The sequence below is a fragment of the Pyrus communis genome, chromosome 4 (genome assembly GCF_963583255.1).
Source record: "Pyrus communis chromosome 4, drPyrComm1.1, whole genome shotgun sequence".
NCBI classification, from domain to species: Eukaryota; Viridiplantae; Streptophyta; class Magnoliopsida; order Rosales; family Rosaceae; genus Pyrus; species Pyrus communis.
The window spans coordinates 24,638,346-24,658,601 of NC_084806.1; the positions used below are offsets into that span (position 1 = coordinate 24,638,346).

Here is a 20,256-nt window from a genome sequence, read left to right on the forward strand (position 1 = left end):
ACCGAAGGACGTAGTTAGCTTATTAGTTACTCGGCCTGCGCGCCACGTAGGTTTTTTAATTTTTAGAGTCAACAATTTCTAATGAAGAACAATTATCTCAACTTTAGGACTAGTTTAATATTGCTGTGAGATTATACAACTATAAAATAAAATTGTTTAGTTTTTTTTTAATTTTTTTTTTTTGTAAAAGTGCTTTTATAGAAAAATAAAAAATAAAAAATAAAAAAACTAGTATATGAGTATTTGGTATATAATCTTTTATATAAATTGTTGTGAATATGTTAAATGACTAAGAAGAATATGGTATTTAATGTGATATAATAATTGCCAAGAATAATGTAGGGCAAAGATTGTAATACGTTACTATTTTTTTAAGATTTGATGTTTCAGAGTTTTTAATAAGTTACTCTTTTTTTAAAAAGGATCACATTCCCAAATCATTCCTTAGTCTTACTACATTTCTTCATGAATAGCCTTCAACTTGGACAAGATATAGAAATTCTCAATTTTTATTTTTATTTTTTCAAAATGCATTCAATATACTCAATAATCATAACCAAACTCATCAATTCTAAAAATTTATCACTCAAACCCATTCTTTGACAAACTTTTCAAATTTTACTTTTCATCTTAAATTTATTTTGAGGCTCAACAAGTGCATGCTTAATAGATGTAGAGTAGATAAATAACTAATATTTTTAATAAAATTTATTCCGAGACCCAATTTCTTTCATATTCTCTAGCTAGGGTTTGAGTGGTGGGTCATTCCCACCATGTGCTTCCATGTGCTGTGTCTTACTCTCAAAGTCCCACGCCTCCCATCCTTTCACCACATAAATTAGGGGTTTCTTCGCATTCTTCTCCTTCTCATTCCCTCTCTCTCTCTCTCTCTTTCTCTTACTCTCTCTCAAACTTTCTTGGATCTATAGAAGAACTGCATCGCTCTGCAAAATTTGTCTGTCATATTCATATAGACCTCCCATGAATTTCTCTCCTATCCCTGTCCAATAGAAGAGAAATCTAGCATACATTTTTTTTTCCTTTTCATAACCAAGGTATTTGTGTTTCTAAATATTACCGCATCATATATTGTTCTTACAAAAACCTAATTCATGATTCCGTACATTTTGCAGAATGCGCAATTTTAATTCTTGTTGTATCAAGCAAGAATTTCTGAAGAAATGGATAAAGGGTCTCCAAGTATGCAATAGCAGCACCACTGTTCAAAGAACAAGATGACCAACTTAGACAGAAAGAAGGCTATCAAGTTATCCGCAGATATAGCCATGGCTTCTACAAGAAATGGAACTACACGTTGGAGCAACGCCGTCATAGCCAATGCTACCCACAGCAACGGTGACAATAACAGAATCTTCTTTGAGCGTATACTGGGTGGTGGTGATGGTGGTGGTCGTCATTGTCCCGAGCACTGTGGAAGAACGAAAGCTTCGAGATCAGTGTCATCAGTGATGCACAAGAAGATCTTGAAGAAGAGCCGGAGGGTATGTAGTAGAACTGTGTTGGGGAGGAAACATAACCTAGCAAAAACCCATTCCATTGCAAAGAAATTGGTCCGGAAGAAAACACAAGTGCTCAAGAGTCTTGTTCCTGGAGGAGAATCCATGGATGAGCTCTCTTTGGTTGTGGAAACCCTAGATTATATCGTGTCTCTGCGAACTCAGGTTGAGGTAATGCGGTGTCTTGCCACCACCGCGGAGTTAATAAATGGTACATAAGAATAATATCGATGGTACTAAATTAATTAATTACTTGATCCATCTTATTAATTATATATTATGTTTTTTTAATTTCTCTTCATTTTCCTTTTTTTCCTTTTTGTCACTTTATTCAATAGTTTAGTGATAGCTAGTTATTTCGATATGTAGCTGTAACTTTAAGGTGCCCAGTATTGTACAGATCGAAGAATGCATATCAGTAATCGAAGCTTGGAATTTTAATGTTTAATTAACTTGTCAGTTATCTTGATACACAAGAATTTTTTTTTTTTTTTTTTTACTAGCTAAATAACACTCAGTTACAGTTTAAATTTTCAATTGATCGAGCTTTATGCTTGCAGTGTGTGACCAAGATATCGAAAACTATATAAATCACATTATTCACATATTAACAACCGTATGTTTGCAATATCAATATTGTCAGTCCTCATTTGTTGACACTCTCAACCAAACAGTAAGGCGTGGTCTAAACAGTAAGGCCCAAGGAGAGGCATGAGCGGGGAAAGAGTTTAGACAATACACGAGGAAGGTGAATCATTTAAGTTTTGCATATAGAATATTTGCTTTGTGTTTATCATGAGTAGATTGTTTAGATCTAATTCAATGGCCAGCACTAGCTCCAGATCCAACTTAAGAACTATACCAGATATTATAAATGAAGAACAAAAACTTGATTTTCAAACTGATGAAAGTATTGATTTTGGTGATTGGAATATTCCAAAAGTTTCAAGCAAAAATATTTACAAGAAAAAATGGTCTTTGGCCTCTTTTAAATCTGAACATCATGTTAAAACAGTTGAAAAGGCTTATGCTCTTAGTAAAGAACATGAGACTTGTCAATTATTTTCTTCTGAACAAATTAAATCCCATAGGAAAGATGATCATAACTATATTTATATTGGTTTAGTTCAAATAGTTGTTAAACCATTAACAAGAAAAGGTCTTAATACCTCTATTCTTTTGTGTCTCCGAAATGCTAGATTCACTGACTTCAGTGATAATATACTTGGAATGATTGAATCCAGTCTTTATAATGGACCTATCCATTTTGATTGTTTCCCAGATCTCACCATAAGTCTTTCAGATCCACACATGCTGAAAGCACTCACGCTCAATATTAAAACTTCAGGATACCAAGTCCTAAAAGGAACACAGCCCTTGACACTTATTTACAGAGTTTATTACAAAGTCACTAGCACAATATATGAATTTTCAAGCTTTAACCAAAAGTCCTCATGACCACACACTTTTAATCCAAACAGCCCAAGAAAATGCGAACATAAAGGTCCCTAGAACCATTAGGTGGTCAAACATCAGTCTACCTTCATATTGGTGTTTAGTCAATGAGAGTAAGCCAGTAGCTATCCAAAACAGCCTTGTCAATCTTGACAATGTTGAACAATATTTTGATGCTACAGTAAAGATTAATTTCGATCGACCAGCAAGGAGATCTTGTGAATCAGTACATTCGCATAAATCATTTGCTTCTAGCAGAAACTCTTTTTCTGGATCCACATCAACCGATAGATTGGGTCGAGATCAAGATTTGATAAAATCTTTAGTAAATAAAAAGTTAAAAGAGTAGGAGACTAATTCTGCCACTGCCCAGCAAGAATTAATCAATGATTTGATTAAGCTAAAGTCTGTAGACACTTCATCACAAGTAACACATCCTGTTTATCAATCTCAAAACTAGGAAGAACAAACGGCACCTACAGCCTCTGATTTTGAAGCAACATCGATGAGTCACCAATTACTTGTTTTAAACAAACCACACAAAATACGGTTGAGGAAGCTCAAAGCTGACATCGAATCTGTTGAAAATATACCTAGAAGAAATGTTTTTAGAACAAAGTATTTTGATGAAGAAAAATTAACTATTTATAGTAAATGGAAAGCTTTTGTAGAGCAATATCAATTTGAAATATCTTTCTTTGATTTCATTGAAAAACATTATGAAACAAAAAACAAACTTACGGTTGTTACCAAAGAAAATTGGGTTAAGGAAGGCAAAACTTTGATTTCTTCCAGTCATCCTCCTAAAGAAACTATTTTGATTTCCACTGGCAATACCCAGATTTCAGCCACTCCTTTTAAAATTCCAAAAGAAGATGCAGGTTTCAAATCTGTCATTGAACAGAACAATTTTACAAACCAGAGTCTTCATACTATTGGAAAACAGTTGGATAAAATTGAAACCAAAATAGACAAATTATCTCAGCCAAAATCTTTTCAAAAGGAAAAACCATTAGTAAATTTTGCTGATACTTCTTCAAGTTCTACTGCTTTAAAAACAATGACTACCATGCAAAAAATTGATCAACTCAATGAGCTCAAAAAAGAGAAAGTTGTTAATGTTTTACAAAATCATTATATTTCTATCAAAGAAGAAAATGCACTTACTTCAGATTTGTCTCAAGAAACAGACACTGATGCTTCTATTTAGAAGATTGAACATACCTTTCAAAACATTGATATTCAACCAACTTTTGATCTTAAGCGTATTTGCACTACTCCTGTCAACCCTACTACTCTCACAAAAAACTGGTATCCCAGACCCACACCTCCAGATCTTCAATTTGAAGAAAGAAATATCCAAAATCAATTCTCAGTCTCTACTGACAAACTCTATAAATGGAATATAGATGGATTGTCAGAACAAAAACTTCTTAACAAACTTCAACACATGTCTATAGTTGCTAATAGTTATATTACCAATCATAATCTCACACAAACACAAATTGTCGACCTCTTGGTCACTGGTTTTACAGGAATGCTTCATTCATGGTGGGAAAAACACTTAACCTCTCAATCCAGAGATGAAATACACCATGCGATCAAAAAAGATGAGGAAGGACTCCCCATCTTTGACGAAACTATAGGACAAGGAATACCTGATGGAGTAAATACTTTACTTTACACTATCATAGAACACTTTATAAGAACACCTAGTAATGTCACTACTAGAATTCACGACCAACTGAGTAATTTAAGGTGCCCTACCTTAAGTGATTTCAGATGGTATTAAGATGTTTTCATGTCTAGAGTCATGCTTCGAGAAGATAGTAATCAACCATTTTGGAAAGAAAAATTTATTAATGGATTACCAAACATTTTTGCTCATAAAATAAGAAACGGTTTAATAAATGAAGAAGGTATCATACCTTATCATACCCTTACTTATGGGAACATAGTTAATGTTATCCAGAAGGAAGGATTGAAAACGTGTATCGATATGAAGATTTCTCAACAAGTCAATAAAGGCAAATCAATTGCCAAATATGAGCTTGGAACGTTTTGTGAACAATATGGTTTACCACCTATAGCTTCTTCCCATAAGAAGAAGAAAGCTCAACACATGAGCAAGTATTCTAAACCAAATTCCAGATATCATAAGTATAAGCCGAAGTCGTTCACCAAACCTTTTCAGTTTAATAAAGTTTATGAAAAATCTAAAAAGAAATCTTTTGGAAAAACTGGAAAAATTCATCAAGATAAAAAGGGAAAATGCTACAAGTGTGGCAAATTTGGCCATTATGCCAATGAATGCAAGGTTAAGAAAACCATTAACCAGTTGAAAATCGCTGACGAAGAGAAAGTACAACTTATCCAAGTTTTAGAACTTAAAGATACCGACTATAGTCAGTCAGAAGGAGATTTGGAATTATCCTCTTCTGATCATAGCAGTTCCAGTGAAGTTTCTTCGTCAAACATTAAGTTACGATGTACCGACACTTGTTGTAACAAAATATCAGTGCTTAATAAGCAAGAAGAACAAGAAGAGTTTTTAGTTGAATTAATAAGTAAAGTCAATGACCCAGAATTGAAATCTTTTTATTTAAAGAAATTAAAGAAGTTAATTTCACAAGAAGAACCAGGCACTAGCCGACCACCAGCTTAAAAGATTTCACTCAGCACCACGTTAGAAAGGTTCAGTAAGCCTAAAAAAGAAATTACCATTAAAGATTTGCAAAAAGAAGTTAATCAAATCAAATTGGAAATTAGCTTTCTAAAGTCCGAAAACACAGAAATCCGTTCACATCTTAGGAGAGTCAGTACTCAAACTTTCATCGAAGAACAAGGTAGTTCTTCTTCAGACCATAATTCTGATGCTCACTCGAGCAAAGCTTCTTGAAAAAAATCTAGTCTTAGGTCTTTTAGACAAAATCAGAATCAGAAAATGGTATTCTAAAATCAAGATAATAATTGAAGATTTTCAGTTAGAAATCATAGCTCTAATCGATTCAGGTGCAGACTTGAATTGTATTCAAGAAGGATTAATTCCTACTAAGTATTATCATAAGTCCACTGAAATACTTAATGCTGCAAATCAATCCCCGATGAAATTAAAATATGAAATTCCTAAAGCCCATATTTGCCAATACAAGGTTTGTTTTAAAACTCCATTTGTTCTCATCAAAAATATTTCTGATCCGGTTATATTAGGACTCACTTTCATTGCTTTAATTTATTCTTTTAAGGTTCATCATAATCAAATTACTTCTAGTATATTAGTTCAAAAAATTACCTTTGAGTTCTGCATGAAAACAGATCTCAAAAAATTAAAACAACTCCAGAAGGACAGTGTCTCTAAATCCATTAATCAAATCAATATAAAATCTCAACAAATTAATTTCTCACAAGAAGAAATTAAACACAGATGAATTGAAGAACAGCTAACAAATAAGTCTTTGTTAGCCAGTTTGCTGATAAACTTGTTACGGAAATCTGTTCAAATATCCCCAATGCCTTTTGACATAGAAAACAACATATTGTTAGACTCCCTTATGTTAAGGATTTCAATGAGTCAAAAATCCCAACAAAAGCACGACCTATTCAAATGAATCAAGAAGTCTTAGAGTTTTTTGTAAAACAGAAATTAACCAGCTTCTGGAAAAAGGAATTATTCGAAAAAGTAAATCTCCATGGTCATGCCCAGCATTTTATGTTCAGAAGAATGCCGAATTAGAAAGAGGCACTCCACGATTAGTCATTAACTATAAACCTTTGAATGATGTTTTGGAATGGATTCGGTCTCCAATTCCCAATAAAAGAGATTTGATCAAGAGACTTTCTCAAGCAACTATTTTTTTTCTAAATTTGATATGAAATTAGGTTTTTGGTAAATCCAAATTCATGAAACTGATAAGTATAAAACTACTTTTGTTACTCCTTTCGGACATTATGAATGGAATGTAATGTCTTTCGGCTTGAAAAATGCACCAAGTGAATTTCAAAATATTATGAATGAAATTTTTAATCCATATAGTATTTTTTCAATCGTTTATATTGATGATGTTCTTATTTTCTCAAAATCAATAGATGAACATTGGAAAGATTTGCATATATTTGCTAGAATCATTAAGGCCAATGAATTAGTTATTTCAGCCGCTAAAATTAAGTTATTTCAAACCAAAGTTAGATTTTTAGGATATCATATCCATAAGTCTACCATCCAACCAATAGATCGAGCCATCCAGTTTGCTGAAAAATTTCCAGACCAGATTACTGACAAAACTCAACTTCAGCGTTTTCTTGGATCACTCAATTATATTTCTGAATTCTATCCTCATCTTCGACAGGAATGCAAACCTTTGTTTGACCGTCTTAAGGATAATCCTCCATCATGGTCTCCTATGCATACTTCTATCATCAAACAGATAAAAAATCATGTCAAGACTTTGCCTTGCCTTGGCATTTCAACTCCCAACTCATTCAAGAGTTGAAACCGATGCATCTGACATTGGTTATGGAGGTATCCTCAAACAGAAAACTTCTTCCAAAGCTCCTGAACAAATTGTTTGTTTCCATTTGGAATCCTACTCAACATAATTATAGTACTATTAAGAAAAAGATATTATCTATTGTATTATGCATTATCAAATTTCAAGATGATTTATTAAATCAAAAATTTTTGGTTCGTGTTGATTGCAAATCTGCAAAACATGTTTTACAAAAAGATGTTCAAAACATTGCATCAAAACAGATTTTTGCACGCTGGCAAGCCATATTAAGTATTTTTTATTTTGATATTGAATACATTAAAGGTAGCCAGAAATGCATCCCTGATTTTCTAACCAGAGAATTTTTGTAGGGGAAGAATAGGTACTAATCAAAGAAGGCTTCCAGCCACTTTTACCCCAACCCCAGCACCAGTAAAATAGGAATCTATTCCCGATTCCTCATCGGCCTTAGCCATCACAAACAGATTTACTCCCTTAGGATCAACCATAGGCAATATCCATCCAAACTACCAAACAGCATTAGCCACCCCTTATGATCCTTATTCTCCAGTACGATCTCCATCTCCTTCAATCCCAAAAACAACTAGCTTTGCTAAAACATCACCCTATCTTAAAAATCCAAATTCTGAAAGGCTTTTTAGTATCCCACATCATATTGATAAAAATCAACCATCAGAACGCGTTGCCAAAATTCTCCTTCCCCCAAATTACCATTTTCTTCCAACTGAATCTTTCAAAAGTCTTAAATATTACCAAGCCATTCTCTCTGAGACCGAAAGCATTGCTATCAAACCCATTTTTAGCACCACCCACGAAAACAAAATATTGTACCATTCCCTCCACATCGGAAAATTTCTTACTGAACAAGAATGGGGAATTCCCCTTTATCATACCAAACCACTTCATACACAACATGTTCTCATCCCAAATAATCATTACAATTATTATGATTACATCCAAGCATGGATTAATATTTTTCTCCATCAGACAGCTGATTTGAGTCACTTATGGTTCTTAACCTTTGACAAAAATTTCAAGTTAAAGTTTCCAGCATGGTTTCCAGATTGGTGGGCTTCTCATGGCCCAAATGTCAATCTCATCCCAGATGACCTTCGTCAAGCACTCATCACTGGCTTCCAGAACAAATTCAATCACAGCCGTTTTGACAGCAGGGTTTCTCTCTTCTCATTCTTCATGGCCAAGTACAAAATCCCATGGATACTGAAATGGAATTTTGAAGTAGACAATGGCGGCATTTACAGGACTCGATGGGTGAAATGGTGGGACAAATTCAACCATCAGAAAATTATCGATTTAGTAAAATCAGAATTTCCTCAGGTTCCAACTCCACTAATTTCTGCACCATCAACTGATGCGTGATTTATACGCACACAAATTAAACCCTCTTTTTGTCGATTTGTAGTATAAGTATAAGTAGGGATCGTTCTGGACCGGGGATTAGGAGGGATTGCAAATCTCTTGGAAACTGACTCAAAAACGTAAAATAACAATATGAAATACTAACTTAGACTCAAAGAATGCAAAACTAAAAATAAGAAAGATTAAGACTAAGACTTAAACGAAATATGGGGGGATTGATTTTGGACGAATTTAAACTAAAATGGATAGATTGTAAAGAAAACAAATTGTAAATATGAAATTGACGGAAATGAATGGATGGTATGGCTAGCTAAGGGGTTCATCTCCATACATGTTACACTTGCATAATAAAATGGTTTCCAATTGCATTTCAATAAACCATGAATTCTCAACACCCCGGGTTAATTAGGTCCGCTTAAATTAACCGTCAAGTTTTCCTTAAGTTAATGAATTGGATGATTGCATACGACAACCCAAAGCATTCCCCACAAGTTCCCTACATGAATTGCATAATAGAGATACAAGCAAGAATCATTAAGTTCTTTGAAAACTATAAGTGTTGACGAGACATTCGTTACTATGGAATACGCATGAAACTTATGCCAAGAATTCGTTTAACGCGATTGTTTATAAGCAACCTCCACTACTTGTGAATATAAGTTCATAACGATTAGGTGAAACTCACTTATATTCTAGCGTCATATTCATGAATGAAAATTAAGCGTGCACTCTCAATAAACATACATAAATAGGTTATCAATCAAATAGTTAAACAAATTGAATTCACAACTTATGAAACGCAATTAGAAGTAATCAAATCAAAATGCAAGCATAAACATTTATTTCGAATTACCCCCTAGCTAAAGGGGGATTAGTTCTTCATAACATTGAAATCAAAGAAACACCTAAACATTCCAACAACTCAAACTTGAATTGTATGAACGTTTAGGCACTCTTCTCTTCCATTCCTTATACGTACAAAACAAAGAGAATTAAAATGAAACATTGAAATCAAAGAATCACCTAAACATTCCAACAACTCAAACTTGAATTGTATGAACGTTTAGGTCCTCTTCTCTTCCTCGTTGTTGTAGCATAAGGTCTAAGGATAGTTGGTTTGGGGGAATGGAAGTGTGGAATGGAGTGAGGAGTGATGGAAATGGAAAGATGGTTGGTGTTTGGATTAGTAGGGAGGGGGGACTCACGGCTAAGGAAAGAATGGGAGTGTTTGAGGGCTGTTGTGTTGTGAATGAGATGTTTTGAATGATGGGAATGCAAGGGTATTTATAGGAGGAGTGGAGATGTATATGGCTATTTGTTTAAGGTGTTTGTGTGGAGGAATGATGGAGAATTGCATGTGGAATGGCTGCAATGATGAAGAATGAAAGCTGGAAAATAAAAGGGAAAGCTGGAAATCTGAAAATGCAAATGGGAATCCTGAAATGCAAAGGTGGCCACGGTTTTGAGTGTGTTTTGTGTTGGAAATGCATGTGAATGCATGTGAATGTTGTTTGTGTGAAGTGTGTGTGGGTTAAAGAGTGAATGGTGGTGTAATGATGAAGTGTGATGGCTGAAAATGTCAAGGGAAATGCATGTGATTGCATGGCAAAGAATTTCAGGATGCATGTGTGTGTTGAATGGTTTCTTGGTGAGGGATGTGGAGTGGTTGAATGTGGTGCAATGATAATGTTTTGTGGCTGAATTGGTGGTGGAATTATGATGGGAGTGCATATGATTAAAGAGTGGGAGTGCATGTGGGTGAATGTGAAGGGAATGCATGTGTTGATGACTAGGTTAGTGGGTGGAAATCTGAAAATGGCATAAGGGAATGGGAGCTCACGGTTTTGAGTTGTTTGTTTGTGTGAAGTGTGTGTGAATGCATGTGAAGATGCTAATAAATAATGCATGTAGGGTTAGGAAATAAAATCATAACTTAAAGGGAGATGATTAAAGGGTGTTGAAAGGTTTGAAATGCATGTGTTGAATTGGTGGTTGAATGATGAAAGAATAAGTGAATGATTATGATAAGTGTATAAGTGAATGATTATGATAAGTGTATGATATGTTAAGTGATAAATGAATGATATGTTGAATGATATGTGGTGAGTGATAAGTGAATGGAAGTGATAAGTGATAAGTGAATGGAAGTGATAAGTGAATGGTTTGATAAGTGAATGATATGATAAGTGAATGCTTATAATAAGTGAATGATATGATAAATGAATGCTTTAAGTGTTTAAAATAGGGAACAAAGCCCTTCCTTGCATGGCAAGGAAGGGAGACACAAGGAAACACACGACAATGTCCTAAGGTTGCAAGGAATGTTGTTTTTGTGTTCTAAAATGCGTAGGAGTCTTCAATGATGCTTAAACATGAGGTCTTTTAGGATTTAACTTTCCTACTTCAAGTCTTTAATTTCGTCCATCCTCTTGGCTCCAAGCATATGATATCCATTCCAATCTCTAATTTGCTCCAAAAGGCTCCAAAAGGCATCCTTTTGCATACCTTGCCCTTAGAACCTGAAAACACACAAAAGAAGCATAAAGGACTAAAATAACTAGAGAAACATAACGTAAATGCACGAGAACAAGCCATTTAAGTCGCATGAATATGCTTCTATCAAATACCCCCACACTTATCTTTTGCTAGTCCTCGAGCAAAACAGAAAGAAAAACAAAACAAAACCAAACGAAACAAAACAAGTAAAACACAACCTAAACCTTCCAACAACCGTCTTAGGGATTTCCAATGCACATGACACGTTAAAAATCATCATTCCCACAGATTTTAGTCATCTTCACACTTAAGTACATTCTTAATCATAGTCACCATATACTAGTTCACAATTAAGCATTTAAAACCATGTTTTGAATGTAGTAACATGCCTTAGAGAAATTGCTCAAATCCTTACAAGATATGCACTCGTTTTTCACACAGATTTTCTGACTACACACCCTACACTAGTTATATGTGAGAAGATTGATGTAAACATGTAGACGAACACTCACATATGTTATAACAAGGAAAGCATTTTCTGGATTTACGATAATGACATGAATATGATCTCATGAATGGAATGCTACTACTTAGAATGAGAACCAGTGATTCCATAAGCTCATATCAATTTCAAACTCCACATTATTGAACACATAACGATCAAGATAGAAGTCAAAGGGGTGTAACGGGGCTAAAGGTGTTTGGCTAACAAAGAAGGTATATGGAAAACAAAGGTTCTTAAAGAAATAGCGAGCAAAGCATTTGAATTAACGTAGAATTCACTTTTGAATGAAAACTCAACTTTTGAACAACAAGGGGGAACAAGCTCTTTTTTTTTTTTTTTTTTTTCTTTCTTTCTTTTCTCTTTTTTCTTTTTCATATGTTTTTCACAAATTTTTTTTTTCTTCTTTTCTTTTGACTCTCAAAACATACAAACTTAAGAACAAACTTTTACTCCCCCACACTCATTTTCTTGCAAAATGTACTCAAAAGGAATTCATTTAAGTCATGCTCACTATCTTTTAAGAACAAGGGTACGGATGGTCCTAATCTAGGCTAGGTAAGGGGTGATATGGTTAGCAAAGAAAATAGGTTAAACGAGGCTCAACGGTGTTAAGACTTACAATATATACGAAATATGGGAAGTAAGGCTATTTGGCTATGGTGGCAACTACACAACTTCATCTTGATATATGTTATGCAACTCAATATCATGCTTTGAATGAAACGGATATAAGTTCTAGCATTTAGTTCTATCATGATACAATTGCATTCTAAGTAGCAACCAAGCAAGGAATAATGAGATCATTCAACAACTTTAGAAAACAAAGAATCACAGAAAATAACTCTCCAAAGAAGGTAATGGCTCGAGTCTCACAGGGTTGTAGCGTTTGTTTGAGTTCCTTCCTTCAAGCATGTTACAAAAACGAATTTTTCTTTTATGATTGCATGTGAAGTCATACATTATAACCATAACTAAGCATAAACCAAGAGTAAATCAAACTTTTCTCTATGTTTATAACTCTTTTTAACAGTCATGCAATTACAAACCAAATCCTTATCATTGTGTTGGAAGGTACCCTAAGACACAAACTCACAAAAACGACTCAAAACACTCTTTTTAGGCTTTTCAAAACAATTTTTCAAATTTTTATGTGCTTTTCGGAGTTATAAAAACAAAACATACTAAAACACTCTAAAACAACTTAAAAACACCTTAAAACAGCAAGGAACAACATTTGAAGTTATGGGTGATAAAATCCCACGAATTTGCATTAACAACATTAGTTACCCCCCCACATTTAAATCAAACATTGTCCTCAATGTTTTAAGCATAGATTCACACAAAACATAAGTAATCACACAAACAACAACTAAACATACTAAACATGGCAGAATGTAATTAACAAAGAGAAGAGTTTAGGGACGCAAATCTGGTTATGGAGTGTAAATTCCCTCTTCTCTTTGTTGATTGCATTGAGGCTTGATCTTGATGATTCCACAGGCTTACTCTTGAACTGGTTTCTGCCCATTGTTGATTTTCCTTTGTGCTACTTCTTGAACTGGGCAGCAGGATGGTTCTTTTGGTCTCCCCCGAAGGTCTGAGCTTACCCTTTTGGTCTGTTTCTTTGTTCAATCTTTCCAATTCGTATTGAAAAGGGTTGGAGGATAACTCAGCCTATGTTTGTCTCCACATGCTTCAATGTATCATTTTCACTTGCCTTACTCGCTCCCCTTTGCAGAAGTGGTCCCTTCTCCGGAAGTGTATCAACCGTTGAAGATGACTACTCGAGAGCAACGCTAGGTAAGCAATCAGGAATAGATTCCAGGCAGTTGGCTCCAGATCGGAAGACTGACTCCAAGTGCCGGCTGATTGCTTCTTTTACTTTGCCATGCGAGTAAGAACAAGGACAAAGAAAAAGACAGGGAAAGAGCATGATATGAGATACTTTTGCTTTTGACCTTGATGATATGAAATACCTTTGCTTTGAAGAAGCGGTGGATGAATCAGCACATGCTTCAATCCGCCGTTTCCTCCTGGGTCATATGTACTCCAGGCATCTGGTATCATCTTTGGGGAAGAAGAAAGAATTGAGTATTTTGAAAGGCCTTGCTGGGAGTGCGCCCTCAGAGGTGAGGGAGAGTTGGGCATTTTCTTCAGGTTTGCCCTGCCATAAAAGACGAAGGTCGACATATATAGAGATAATATCAAGTGGTGGTACTTTTTACCCTTGTCGACAAACGTTTTGATCCCGCAATTCCGGCTTTTTGAAATAGTGGCGCCTCTTCGATCTTTGAATACGCCTCTTCGATTTCTGAGCAGGCGCCCCTTCGATTTCTGAACGACGCCCCTTCGCTTTCTGAACGACACGTGGTAGTGCAGATGCGGCTCCTTTTGACAAAGCTGCACGCGTTTTCTGAAAAACCGCGAAAGCGTCGTCGAAATTTGCGGAGGAAAATCCGGATCTCTGAATCGGTGGACGCGTCGCCATGGCTTTTTATGGAGCTATCGATCACCCCAACAAATACACTCTGAAGAAATCCCATTCTTGAAAAATCGACTCCGGCCCTTTGAGAATTAACTCCAACCACCCCTTCTTTCTGAACACTTTTGAAAAATGGCAAACTCATCGAACCTTAGCTTGGAATTGAGCCTTAGCAGTGATACGGGCGCGCCGCGTCAAGGTAACGTATGGCGCCCTTCTTTCTTTTCTTCTAACGGTCCTCTCACAGGTGAAGACTCCGTGATGCAGGACGCCACAACAGCTACAATAGTAGCTAGGAACCTCCTCACTCCGAAAGATAGTAGGCTGCTGTCAGGACGGTCCGATGAGCTGGCCGTTCAAGAGTCCCTCGCACTTAGTGTTCAGTGTGCGAGTTCTGTGTCCAACATGGGCCAACGCCTGCTTGCCCGCTCCCGTCAGGTGGAATCATTGATGGCAGAAGTGGAAAGTCTCAAGCAGGAGATCCAGCAGCTGAAGTATGAGAATAGAAGTTTGCACGTGCTTGCAAACAACTATTCGACGGGCATGAAGAGGAAGCTTGATGAGCTGCAAGAGTCTGAAGGTCGGATTCACAGTGACCGTCAAAGGTTCTCGTCTTTCCTCCAGAGGCAACTTTTTCCTGGCTCATCCAGCGCTTGGCCAAGTATTGAGGCCTGGAATGCTCTATCTTCGATGCCTTCTGCTCCTATGCCTTCTGTTCCAACGCCTTCTGTTCCTACGCCTTCCGCTCCGATGCCTTCTGCTCCTACGCCTTCCGCTTCAAGAGTAAAGCCACGTAGTGGGGCCTCAAGCAAACACCCTTTGTGAAGCACCATCTTTCTTTGTTTAGCAGTGCCTATCAATAAATCAAACATTTTCTCAATGTTACAATCATAGACTCACATAATTAATAAACAAACAAACAATAACAACTAAACAACCTAAGTAGCGCTAAGACACAAACAAACACCAAAATGACTCAAATGACTCTAAAAACACATATTTTTGGGTTTTTCAAAAGATCTCTTTTTTTTTTTTTTTTTTTTTTTTATTTTTTTTTTTTTTTATCAAATTTTCGAAGTTTTATACCAAGACACTATAAAACACTCTAAAAACGCTTAAAACAGCAAGAAACAACATTCTAAGTGATAGGTGAATAAATCCCACGAAATTCATGCAAATACAAATTGTTTACCCCCCCACACTTAAATCAAACCTTGTCCTCAATGTTTTAAGCAGAAAGTCACAACAGAGCAAGCAAATAAACAAATACGAGAAAGAAAGCAAAGTAAGGCAGTAAAGAAAAAGAAAGGAATAAAAATAAGTCTCTTAAAGGGGTTTTCCAAGTTCTTCTCTATTCGGATGCATGGGTTGCCTCCCAAGTAGCGCTTTCTTTTACGTCTTGCAGCCGGACGGTACCTCCGTTTAAGCTTGACTAGGTTCCACGGCATGGAGGGGTACCTCCTCCACGACATGCTCCTCAAACATCTCGTAATAGGGCTTCAATCGATGCCCATTCACTTTGAATTCTTGCTGCGTCCTTGAACTTTTGATTTGCACTGCACCATGAGGGAAAACATTAGTAACAACAAACGGGCCAATCCATTTAGAACGCAACTTACCAGGAAACAACCGTAGGCGAGAGTTGAAAAGTAACACTTTCTGCCCAACTGTGAAGGTCTTGGTTCGAATCATTTTATCATGGAATGCTTTGGTCTTGGTTTTGTACATCCGGGCATTCTCATAGGCTTCATTCCGAATCTCCTCAAGTTCATTCAATTGGAGCTTCCTATGAACTCCCGCTGCATCTATGTCCATGTTGAAAATCTTCACGGCCCAATGTGCCTTGTGCTCTAACTCTACGGGCAAATGACATGGCTTACCATAGACGAGCCGAAAAGGTGACATCCCAATGGGTGTTTTGTATGCCGTACGATATGCCCACAGTGCATCATCTAAACGTAAGCTCCAATCCCTCCTTGTTGGTCCAACGGTCTTCTCCAAAATTTGTTTGATTTCTCGGTTAGACACCTCGGCTTGGCCATTTGTTTGAGGATGGTAAGGTGTGGAGACCTTATGGTTGACATGGTACTTTCTTAGCAACGCCTCAATGGTCCGATTGCAAAAGTGAGACCCTCCATCACTTATGATTACTCTCGGCATTCCAAACCTAGCAAAAATGTTAGTTTTCACGAAATCTGCAACCACCTTAGAATCGTTAGTACGGGTGGCTTTTGCTTCCACCCATTTAGAAACATAATCAACGGCTAGCAAGATATAAGTGAAACCATAAGATGGAGGGAAAGGGCCCATGAAATCAATGCCCCAAACATCAAAAATTTCAACATTAAAGACAGGGGTTTGCGGCATTTGGTCCTTGGTACCTATGTTACCCATTCGTTGGCAACGATCACAAGACATACAAAAGGTTCTAGCATCCCTAAATATAGTCGGCCAATAAAAACCACACTCTAAAACCTTGAGGGCAGTGCGTTGTGTGCCAAAATGACCACCACATGCATATGTGTGACAAAAGCTTAGAATTGAGTGAAATTCAGAATCATGCACACATCTACGTACAATTTGATCTGAGCAATACTTCCACAAATAAGGGTCATCCCAAACATAGAAACGTGCATCATTTTTAAGCTTATCACGTTGGTGCTTGTTTAGTTCATTTGGAATTTGTTTAGCCACCAAGTAATTCACTAAATCTGCATACCATGGTTCACTTACCTCAATGGAAAGCAGCTGCTCATCGGGAAAAGTTTCAGGGATAGGTACGGCATGTTCATGCTCCTCGTGGATCATTCGGCTTAAATGGTCAGCCACTACATTCTCGCTTCCTTTCTTATCCCGGATTTCAATATCAAATTCTTGAAGAAGAAGAATCCAACGGATAAGCCTCGGCTTTGCTTCCTTTTTCGTGAGCAAGTACCTCAAAGCTGCATGATCAGAATAAACGATTACTTTAGTACCAATTAAATATGAACGGAATTTATCTAAAGCAAAAACCACAGCTAGAAGTTCTTTTTCCGTCGTGGAGTAGTTCAATTGGGCATCATTGAGAGTCCGAGAGGCATAGTATATGACATGCGGCCGCTTGTCTCTTCTTTGTCCTAGAACAGCTCCTAATGCATAGTCGGATGCATCGCACATGAGCTCGAACGGAAGGCTCCAATCTGGAGGTACAATAATGGGGGCCGAGACTAGCTTCTCCTTGAGTTGGTTAAATGCCGAATTACACTCTCCATCAAACTTGAATGGCACATCTTTTTGAAGCAATCGGATAAGAGGGTTGGACATCTTGGAGAAGTCCTTGATAAAACGCCTATAGAACCCTGCATGGCCAAGAAACGAACGTACCTCTCTAACCGAAGTAGGAGAGGGTAAGTGACGTACAAGGTCTATTTTTGATTTATCTACTTCAATTCCTTTTTCTGAAACAATATGTCCTAAAACTATACCTTGTTTCACCATAAAGTGACATTTCTCCCAATTCAAGACAAGGTTAGTTTCAACACATCGTTTCAAAATTAAGGTCAGATTATCCAAGCAATTATCAAATGAACTCCCAAATACACTGAAATCATCCATGAAAACCTCAATGATCTTTTCAACAAAATCGGAAAATATACTTACCATACACCTTTGGAAAGTGGCCGGTGCGTTGCATAAGCCAAATGGCATGCGACGATAAGCAAATGTTCCAAAGGGACATGTGAATGTGGTCTTCTCTTGATCATCCGGGGCTATCACAATTTGGTTATATCCAGAGTATCCATCAAGAAAACAGTAAAAGGCATGACCGGCTAACCTTTCGAGCATCTGGTCGATGAATGGCAAAGGAAAGTGATCTTTCCTAGTCATGGCATTTAGCTTCCGGTAATCGATACATACTCGCCATCCAGTCTGAATGCGTGTAGGCACGAGCTCATTCTCATCATTCTTGATAACAGTTACTCCGGACTTCTTGGGAACGACTTGAACTGGAGAGACCCAACGGCTATCGGAGATAGGGTAGATCACTCCGCAATCCAAAAGCTTGATTATTTCCTTCTTCACCACTTCCATCATCGGAGGGTTGAGACGGCGTTGAGCCTCTCGGGATGGCTTAGTCCCCTCCTCAAGAAGTATACGGTGCATGCATGTGGTAGGGCTTATTCCTTTAATGTCGGCCAAAGTCCACCCTATGGCCGTTTTGTGCTCTCGCAGCACCCTCTCAAGCTTCTCCTCCTCCATTGCCGTGAGACTTGATGAAATGATGACGGGCAATGTTTCGCCTTTTCCCAAAAACACATACTTCAAATGGTCCGGCAACGGCTTAAGTTCAAGCGATGGTGCCTGAACAACAGAAGGTAGCATCTTAGTGGAAACTGAATTTGAAAGTGAGAGTGGAACCTTACCATATTGTTGTGGTAATGACTCAAGGGCTGCCACAACCTCAATTATTTCTTCACTAGAACCCATTGCAAAGAATTCCTCCTCCTTGCCGTGGCCTTGCATTGGCCCAAATCCTTCATTTTTGCGCTCTATGGCCTTAGTGATGGTTGTTTCCAGGGCGTCCTCATTCAATTCTTCAAGGTATACCTGCGCCAAAGAATCGATAACATCAATGGAAAAACAAGAATGGTCATCAACGGGATATCTCATAGTTTCAGAAATATTAAAATCAATCACTTCCCCATCGAATTCCATTGTCAAGGTGCCTTTGTATACATCAATCTTCGTTCGGGCCGTCTTCATGAATGGCCTACCAAGGAGAATCGGCAAAGATGTAGAATGGGCTGAATCCTCCATGTCTAGGACGTAGAAATCAGCCGGAAAAATTAAATGGTTCACCTGCACAAGCACATCTTCCAAAACTCCTTTTGGATACGCGTTAGAACGATCGGCCAATTGTATAATTACACCATCTTGTTTTAATTCACCCAAATTCATAGATGCATAAATCGAATAAGGCATGACATTTATGGATGCACCTAAATCAAGCATGGCATGTTCAAAACGATTATGTCCAATCACACAAGGAATCGTGAAACTACCGGGGTCTTTGCACTTGGTAGGCAGTTTACGTTGCAAAACAGCGGACACATTCTCGCTTACCTTCACTACCTCTTTGTTTGCCCTTCTTCTCTTCGTATTGCATAGGTCCTTGAGGAATTTAGCATACTTTGGAACCTGTTTGATTGCATCGAGAAGTGGTATGTTCACTTGCACCTTCCGGAACGTTTCAAGAATGTCCTTCTCGCTTGCTTCCTTTTTTTCTTGCATGAACCTACGAGGAAAAGGTACATTGGGCAGATTAGGACGTGAAGTACATGAATTTGAACTTAAATTACCTGATTTGGCCGAGTTAGGGTGATCTGCCTCAGGTTGTGTCTTCTCTTCATCTACTTTCTGGGCAGATGTGGGATTGTTTGGCTCGGTCCCAACTTCTTTTCCACCCCTTAGGGTGATGGCCTTGGCGGATTCGAATCCTCCCTTTGGATTGACTGTGGTTGAGCTAGGAAGCTTTCCTTGCTCTCTAATCTGTCCAAGGAACTCAGAAATCTGCCCTATTTGTTTCTTCATATCCATCATCTCCTTCTCGTTATTTTCTATCCGGTTGTTTTGATTTTGCAACCCCTGCGAAATAGAGGTTAGTAATTGCATAGCTTGATTACTTTCCAAAGACGTACCTGAATGAGATGATGCCGAAGGTTGTTGGGATTGTTGGGGTGCATACGGCTTGGAATAAAAACCAGGGGGGTTTGGCCTAAATCCTCCTTGTTGGGCAGCTTGTTGTGGCTCCCTCCATTTGAAGTTTGGATGGTCCCTCCATCCGGCATTGTAAGTGTTCGAGTATGGGTTGTTTTGATTTTGTCCTTGGAAACCAATTGCATTGGCAGATTCCCACCCACCATTCTCGATTAG

The 20,256-nt window shown here is 37.4% G+C and overlaps 1 pseudogene; it reads left to right on the forward strand.

Moving 5' to 3' along the window:
* The first annotated feature begins 1,134 nt into the window (after positions 1-1,134).
* LOC137732500 (transcription factor IBH1-like 1) lies at positions 1,135-1,965 on the forward strand (annotated as a pseudogene).
* The last annotated feature ends 18,291 nt before the right edge of the window (positions 1,966-20,256 follow it).